Here is an 8,976-nt window from a genome sequence, read left to right as displayed (position 1 = left end):
AAATAAATAAATAAATAAATAAATCTTTTTTTTAAAAAAATTGGAGCTAAAGATTTATAGCTCAGTGGGTAAAGTGCCGCCCTACCGGCGTGAGAAATGAGTTCCAGCCCTGCAACCCATAAAGAGGAGGGAGATGGCCGGGCGGTGGTGGCGCACGCCTTTAATCCCAGCACTCAGGAGGCAGAGGCAGGCGGATCTCTGTGAGTTCGAGGCCAGCCTGGTCTACAAAAAAAAAAAAAAAAAAAAAAAAAGAAGAAGAAGAAGAGGAGGAGGAGGGAGGGGCTGGAGAGATGACTCAAAAGTTAAGAGCACTTTCTGCTCGTGCAGAGGACTGAGGTTTAGTTCCAGCACCTACATGACAGCTTACAACCAGTTGTCACTATAGTTCCGGGGACCCCAAAAATCCTCTTCTGGCGTCTGTAGGCACCAGTCACGCACATAGTGTGCACACATACATAGAGACAAACACTGATCACACACACAAATGAATCCTTTTTAAAAACCCAGTGTGGGGGCTGGAGAGATGGCTCAGTGGTTAAGAGCACTGCCTGTTCTTCCAAAGGTCCTGAGTTCAATTCCCGGGAACCACATGGTGGCCCACAACCATCTGTAATGAGGTCTGGTACCCTCTCCTGGCCTGCAGACATACACACAGACAGAATATTGTATGCATAATAAATAAATAAATAAATAAATAAATAAAAAACCCAGTGTGATAGTGTGTTCTAGTGTTTCCATTGATGGGGAGATGGAAAAAACGGACTGTTGCTTACTGACCAGCCAGCCTGGCCTAGTCAATAAACTCCGTACCAATGAGAGACCCTGTCTCAAAAGTCGCAGTGGACAGTGCCTGAGAAATAGCATCCAAGGTTAACTTGTAGCCACCACACTCCCATGCACGCGGACACATACATTCAAACACACTCATAAGGGCACATCCATGACACCAGAACAAACACACAAAGCAGATTAGAAACACTTAGAAAGTTGAGTGCCTGCCATTTGTCTCTGAAAGGGCATCAGCTCGTCACGAAGCTTGTTGCTCTTATGAAAGATCCATGTTTGGTTCCCGGCACCCAGCTGGAAGTTCTCAACCATCTGTATGTAATGCCAGTTTCCAAGGATGCATTGCTTTCTTCTGCCTGCTGGGCAGTGGGCACACATGTGATATACAGACTCACGTGCAGACGAAACATTCCTGTCATAAACCTAAAGAACTTTCTAAGGTGCATTGGAAACGGTACTACTTTAGTTAACATATAGAACTGGCACACAGTGCCTTGAGATAGCCTGCTCAGTCAGAGTCCAAATTCTGCCCAGACTGGGTGTTCTTATTACCTCCATGTCTCTCTCCTTAGCAGTGACAGGCGCTGTCAAAAGAGTGGTGTTTTCAGTGTTGTTTTCTTTCTCCACAGTGCCCTCCACACTTTTCCCAGCTTCCACCGACCGCCAACAAATTCCACGTCTCTCCTATGTATTTAGGTATTTGTAATAGGAATGCTTCCTTGTTAGCACTAAACCCATATTTTCTATTATTTTCATATGCTAATTACTACAAAATTAGCAGCCAAAGATAAAACAACTTTGGCATCATAATCTATGGCTGTAACAATAAGTCATTAGGAGCTGGTTTAGTCTTAAGTCCATTTAACAGAATAAGAGTTATAGTTTCTACCCAGGGCCTATCTAATCACAGGGTCTTTGCCCACTATTGATGCCAAATATGGGTTTCATCTTGATGAACAGACTTTAATCAGGAAGTAGCTGGTCACTCCCCCATGGTGGTCAGGCCACATTTTCATCAGTGATCATGTCTATCCAATCATTCAGGTCACTTGCAGTGTTCACAACTAGGGAAGATGGATGATGGCGTCACATCTGGCAGCACGCACAGCACCTTCCAGCTGTGCACAGGCTATTCTGTTCATATATCCAACGCGACATCACTCTGGTCTCCACCCCTGCTGCAGCCCATTTACGAAGTGAAACTATCTTCTTTTGTCCGCTTAGCCCTTGCTTTTACAACTTTCCTATCAGCATTCCTTGTTCTATGCCTCCCAAAGCAGCAGCAGCATTATCGTTTTGTTGAGACGAGATCTTGCTGCATAACCTGTCCAGTCTTGAGCTTACTCAACAGCGTCTTGCTTTGCCCTCCCAAGTGCTCCTGTTAGAGATTCACACCACATCTTCATGTGTAATTTTTACAAATGGATTTTTGCACATCTGGAAGCAACACTGTCAAATAAAAAACTAGGGCTATAATTTTTACTGACCTATGGATTCTTCAATGGACTGTTTTCTTAGTCATGAGTTATAGATAGTAGCCCGTCCATCACAGTTCGTATTATAGGGCTGCTCAGAATGTGTGCCCATGACTGAACATATCTGTCTATTTGCTTAGTCTGAAACATCAGCTTTTCCGGATTTTTCTCTGAAGCCCAAATCCTTTATGGAGCTGGTAAGGGTTCTGAAACAGGAGATGTTTGCACTGGAGGAGAAGCTCCCGATGGTAGCACTTCCTGCTGCAGAGACCTCTTTAACTCTGTGTCCATCATCCGTGAACCTCTCCTACTCCAACAATATCACACCTTTATGCCCTATGGAGGGGGGCATTCTTACTAAAACCACTATACCTACAACTTGGCTAGATATTTGAAGGAAGGCTCTACTACAGGAGATTAAAGATTCAAAATGAGACTATGCAGAAGTCTGAAAAAGTCAACAAAAGCCACATACCTAAGAATTTTAATCTATCCATGAAAGATCATGGTGCCAAGGAGGAACAGCCAGAGAACAAATAAACGTATATACATAATATCCAAAATGAAAATTCGGGAGAATGTCTGGGAACTCGGGGAAACCTTAAAAGTGGACTGTAAACTTAAAGAGATGAGGGAAACATGAGAAAAGGCCAACGTACATCAGTACAGCATCATCCATACAGATGTGCAGGGCAGAAAGTGGAATGATTACCACAATTCATGGTCTCTAAGAGACTGCAGGAAGTCCTTACACTAGGACTGTAACCTAACCACCCAACTATGCTTGTTGAGGGACAGATATCCGTGTTGGTAAAATTAATAATAATTAAAAATCATTAAGATGATTAAGACAACACCAGGATGGGATTATTTTGAAAAGAGGAAAGGCAAAGTGCCTATCAGAAAAAGTCCATGCCAGGTTTTCTTCTCTCTCTCTCTCTCTCTCTCTCTCTCTCTCTCTCTCTCTCTCTCTCTCTCTCTCTCCTCCAGATATCTAAGGTTAGTAGGCTAAAGGGTATTCACTATGTTACTATCAATGGGAGGAACTTTACCCTATACAGTGCCCAAATTCCTGACAAAGGTACCTTGAAGGAGTACAGCCCACCATGCTAGGGCAAGCCTGGCAACAGACATCACTCCCTGGGAGTTACAAGTGGCTCGTGGATTTTCCTCATCTTAGCAGCTGACCGGGAAGCAGAAAGCTTGAGGAAGAATCTGAGTCATGCTATAACCCTAACTCCATACCCTGGTGGCTCTGTCTGCCAGTTAGGTTCCATGTTCCTCAATCTTCCAAAGCAATCTCCTCTACAGGGAGTAGAATTTAAACGCCCGAGTCTGGGAGGAGACTTTGCACATTCAAACCCTAGCACTCTTCTGTCGCCTCTGCATGTAAAGTTTCAACGATGCATATTTTAATTTTAATAGCCATCTTTTCCTTGTTGAGAAAAAATGCATGGTTAATTAAAAGACCTTGGGTTAGAAAGCAAACACCAGAGAAGCACAAAAGCAGCACTTTTATTAGATTTGCCATTTTGAACAAGTAGCTGACTTTACTTCTACCTCAACTCTCCCATTCAGAAAATGAAAAAGATTCCCTGGTTTTTAAATGTTCCTGGAGCGCCTGTGTTAATTACTTTTCTGTGCTGTGATAAGAACACCATGACCAATGCTGCTTATAGAAATAAGGGTTCGGGCTAGAGAGATGGCTCAGAGGTTAAGAGCATTGCCTGCTCTTCCAAAGGTCCTGAGTTCAATTCCCAGCAACCACATGGTGGCTCACAACCATCTGTAATGGGGTCTGGTGCCCTCTTCTGGCCTGCAGACATATACACAGACAGAATATTGTATACATAATAGATAGATAGATAGATAGATAGATAGATAGATAGATAGATAGATAGATAGATAGATAGATAGATAGATAGATAGATATTTTAAAAAAAGAAAGAAGGGTTCATTTGGGCTTACGGTTCCAGAGGGACAAGGACCAATCACCTGCAAGGTGGGGAAGCAGGGAAGCAGGGCAGCAGGCAGCCATGGTGGCTGGAGCAGCAAGCTGAGACCTCAGGTCTTAAATGGCAAAGCACGAAGCCAAGAAGGCAAGCTTAAAATGATGCAAGCCTTTAAACTCTCAAAGCCTGTCTCCAGCGACATTCTTCAGCAAGGCGTCCCCAAGCAGACCCACCAACTGGGGTTTCAAATGCCGAAGACTACGGGAATGTTGCTCATCCAAACCATCCTAGCTGCACCTTCTATGTGAGCCCCTGAACTGCAATGGAAAAGAATACCACACTGACGAGGCCCTTTCCACAACACTCGCTCTGCAATGAAAATCAGAGAAATGTCAAACTCAAAGGACCCTTTAGGATTATCACTTCAGCGGCTCACAGGGGCAGTCCTTGAAACTGACTTTATCCTATGGAAATAGTAATTTAGAATCAGAAGATAGATGGAAATGAGCTTCTAAATATCTGCACACCTGTATCCCCAGAGAGAGAGAGAGAGAGAGAGAGAGAGAGAGAGAGAGAGAGAGAGAGAGAGACAGAGAGAGACCTCTGAAGTTTCTTTGAGATAAGGGAAGCCCGTAAGAGATAAGTCAGCTTCTTGTACTTTAAGGAAGAGAAGCAATACCTGTGAAGTTCCAAAACATCCCAAACACTGAACAACAGCCAGGATGCTTGTTACCTGAGTTTCAGACGCATTCATTCTCCTTCTTAAATATTCTTAAAGACAAGGACAAAGAAACACACACATAGGTGCAGTGTAATCCTCCAATAATCAAACTGGCTGAAACAGCTTTAACTCTAAGCATTAGCGAGGAACAAAGGAGAAGCCACGAAATACCCTGCTGGTGATAGCATAGTTGGTGGGTCTGCAGTGATACTCATTTGTATTTTAATAAATACAGCTTGCCTGAAGATCAGAACACAAAACAGCCACACTGGTCCAGACTAGGCAGTGGTGGCACACACCTTCAATCCCAGCAGCCACACTAGTTAGCCATAGAGGGCGGGCAATGGTGATGCAAGCCTTTTATATCAACACTAGAGAGGAATATAAGATGGGAGGAGACAGGAATTTGTTCTCTTTCAGTCTGAAGCATTCATAGAGGTAAGAGCTCTCTAGTGGCATGGCTGCTTTGCTTTTCTGATCTTCAGGTTGAACCCCAATATCTGTCTCTGGGTTTTTATTATTCGCACTACGGTTATCTTGGTTAGCACTGATGCGGACATGTAGACACGAATATCAGAGCTTGCGGCCAGCACATCCACCCCGGGAAACGTCTTTAAAGAAGATGTAGCCAGGAGGTGATGTATGAGGGTAGATGACTGCTTCGGCATGCATTATGAGCTACAAAACAAAAAATAAAAGCCTAAAATAAAATAAAAGCAAGAGGGAAGTCTGTGTTATATTTACATGAGCAAATTACTATATAATCTCCAAAAATTACAAAGCACCAACCCAGGAGAGGAGAGTCAGCCTAATGTACTGTATAAACGTGAATGTGTTTGCACCCCGGGTTACTAATTAGAGACTTCTCACCTGTGCAGAGAATGTCTGGGAGGCCACAATGGGGGAGCCTGATCATTTTCTTCTCTGTGCTTCCCCGGTTTTCCAAAATTCCCATCACTATTATTTCACCGTTTAGAAAAGCAATTAAAGATACAATGCCAATAATTTTATAGGGAAACTAATAATAACGTAGCATGAAGGGCATGTAAATGAGAAAAAAACTTGGAAAACTTCTTCCTTCAATGCTGAGGCCATTATTACCATCACCGAATGTTACAAATGCCTTTGTTAAAGACTCACCTCCTCGGTCACCTTCTAATTAAAATGGTGATGTGTGCATTCCTATTATAGATAATGAAGTAATTTATAACAACACTGGATGCTGGGTCTTTACAGACGAATGAGCCTCTCCTTAGGTGCACATTAGCGGTTTAGGCCTACATTGGCTTTTTAGGGATGTTATTTAGTGTGCCATAAAAGTAATTTAAGTATCACCACCTGATAATTGAAAGATAAGTCTCTCTGGGTTCTGCTTAACCCTTACCTTCCCCGTACACAAAGCTGTCTGCTTCCTGCCCTGTCTTCTTAAGCAAGCTTGGCCAGAATTGAAATGTAAAGTCTCCATTGTCAGCATCTTTGTATCTACCTCTTACACCCGCCACCTCACAACCTCTCTGCCTTGCTGCTCCTCACCCTTAGCACCAACTAGAGAATCAGGGCCATAAAGGGGTTGTGATGAAGACATAATAAGTCTTTCTCTGTACCTCCAGCTCCCAAATAATGACACGGAGACTTATCATTAGTTATGAGTGCTCGGCCATAGTTTAGGCTTATTCTCAACTAGCTCTTAAAAGTTAAATGAACCCATTTATATTAATCTATGTTATAAGATTAATCTATGTGTTAAATCACCTCTGTCCTGCTACTCCTGCTTTCTCTGTCTCTGGCTGGTGACTCAACTTTCTCCATATTCTCTCTCTCCATGGAAGGCCCGCCTATTCTCTCCTGTCTAGCTATTGGCCATTAAGCAGTTTACTACACCAATCACAGAAATACATCTTCGTGCAGTGCACAGTATTCCATAGCAGAGAACCTTTCGAATGAGTGACAAAGTAGGTGACCAGACAGGAACAAATGAGAAGAGTTCTTTGGAAGTGTGTAATGACCAACTGACGTACTAGCATTATTTCCGCTCTTGGCCCCACTTCCCACCGCATCCATAATGAGAACTCAAGCCAGTTCATGGCAGCCCTGGCCAGTCACCTCCATCTGGGAAAACAACCCTGTGAATGCAGACATGCCACTCAGAAGCTGCTAAACTGCCACTGTGGACTACATCTCAGGTGACCGGAGTGGTCATAGCTAAGATCCCTCACAGAACGGAAGTCAATTTTTACCTCTTACAGGGGACAAGGAAGAAATGTCCGATTAGTTTTACATATGTTTGGGGGGTTTTCATACATTTATAGAAAACGTCATTAGTTTTTGTGATCTCACTCATGTAGATAAGACTTTACATATTTAGTATATAACTCTTGTACTAATGAAAACAAACTTAGTTCAATATTTCTAGACCAATGTGGCTGTTAACTTCTGTAATACCAACTCAACATAGAAAATTAGTATACTTTTCTTCAAACCTGACAACATAGCTTAAGTTTCAAAATATATATATATATATATAAGTATATACATAAGTATAATGTAATATGTATATTACATTAAAAGACCAAGAGTAGAAATATATTATGCAGCAATAGTAGTAACAGCTTGTTTGGGTTCTGCAGTCATTTTAACAAATTTCTACAGACATCCAACATACTCTATTAAAAAATAAATGAAAATATCCCAGAGAACAGCACAGTTCTGTTGCTGTTGTTTATGTGTTTCTATGGTGACAATTCCATTTTGTCAATGAAACAGTGAGCCTGGCATGAATATCCCAGAGCCTATCCAGAATGCAGTTAAGCATACACTGAATCCAGAAACCTAAGTCTGCATGTTGCCATAACCACTACATCCTGTTGATAAGAGTGTTTTTAAACAGGTATGTACACATCTGTGATTGTGCTTTTCTACACTGAAGTGTCTGTTTGCTCTAAAAGACATCATGTGAAGTCAGCAATGGACTCTGTTCCAAACTTCTATGGAGCCTTTGTGTGCCTGGTTAGCTCCTATCTGTGCCTTTTCTGGAGAGGCTTGGGAGCCCTGAAAGAGCGTCCTCAATCTAAACTAATGGGTCTGCAGATGGGAATCTGGCTTTGCTGTTATTTTTAAGTCCACAGATCATCTGAGTGAAGTGGTGTCAGACCCGATCATGTACCGGAAGAGCTTGGGAGGGGTGTTACAATTCTGGGCTTCAGTCCCAAGATGAGCCTTTCTAGCAAGTTCTCGCATTCTGGAACTTGTGTTTTGGGAATCACTGACTTTCAGGGAGATCTGGGTGACAGCCTTCCTTGACCTGCTGTGATCTTCATCTGCAAAGGGAAACAAATGGGCCCCATCGACATTGCTGTAGAGATGTATGCAGACAACAGTCTGAAGTCACTGTGGGCACAAACCTGTTGATACCCTACACCTTGAGAATCCTGGAGATTAAGTGGGGTGACTTCTAGAACACCACAGGAGACATGGATGTCACCCTAATGAAACAAGCAACATCAGCCCCAGCAGTAGGAACAGAAGCGATGCTTTCTATAAAAGAAATTGTACCTCACAGGGACGAGAAGGCATCATCTCATAAATGTGACAAAAACAAGCAACGTGACAGAAAGTAGTAGTTTCCAAGGAGGTACCAATGATTATTTAAAAAACTACAACAAAACTCAAAAGGCTGACACTATTCATGTATTATTGTAATCACCCAAAATAGACCTTCGGTGATGGTTCTCAAACAGCCACAGCAGAGAACTAATTATGGCTCTCATATAGGTTAAAGAGAGGTATGCATGTAGACAAAAACCTTAATCTATAAGATGACTTAGGAGCAGATATAATCAGTGCATAGTAAGAGTCCAAAGAAGAAAGGTCATTTTACAGTTCCTGTGTTGCCGTAGTAGAATGCCTAAGGTTGGCTAAATTCCAACAACTGAAGGTCACCTGTCCATGGTTCCAGATCCTGAGAAGTCCCCTATACCAACGCAGAAAGGACATCTGCCAAGACCCTGCATGCTGCCTCATCCCGTGGTGGACTGAGAAGGGC

Source organism: Microtus ochrogaster, unplaced genomic scaffold, assembly GCF_000317375.1.
Source record: "Microtus ochrogaster isolate Prairie Vole_2 unplaced genomic scaffold, MicOch1.0 UNK20, whole genome shotgun sequence".
Taxonomy (NCBI): domain Eukaryota; kingdom Metazoa; phylum Chordata; class Mammalia; order Rodentia; family Cricetidae; genus Microtus; species Microtus ochrogaster.
The sequence above is the reverse complement of the archived record's forward strand: the minus strand, read 5'-3'. Positions refer to the sequence as shown.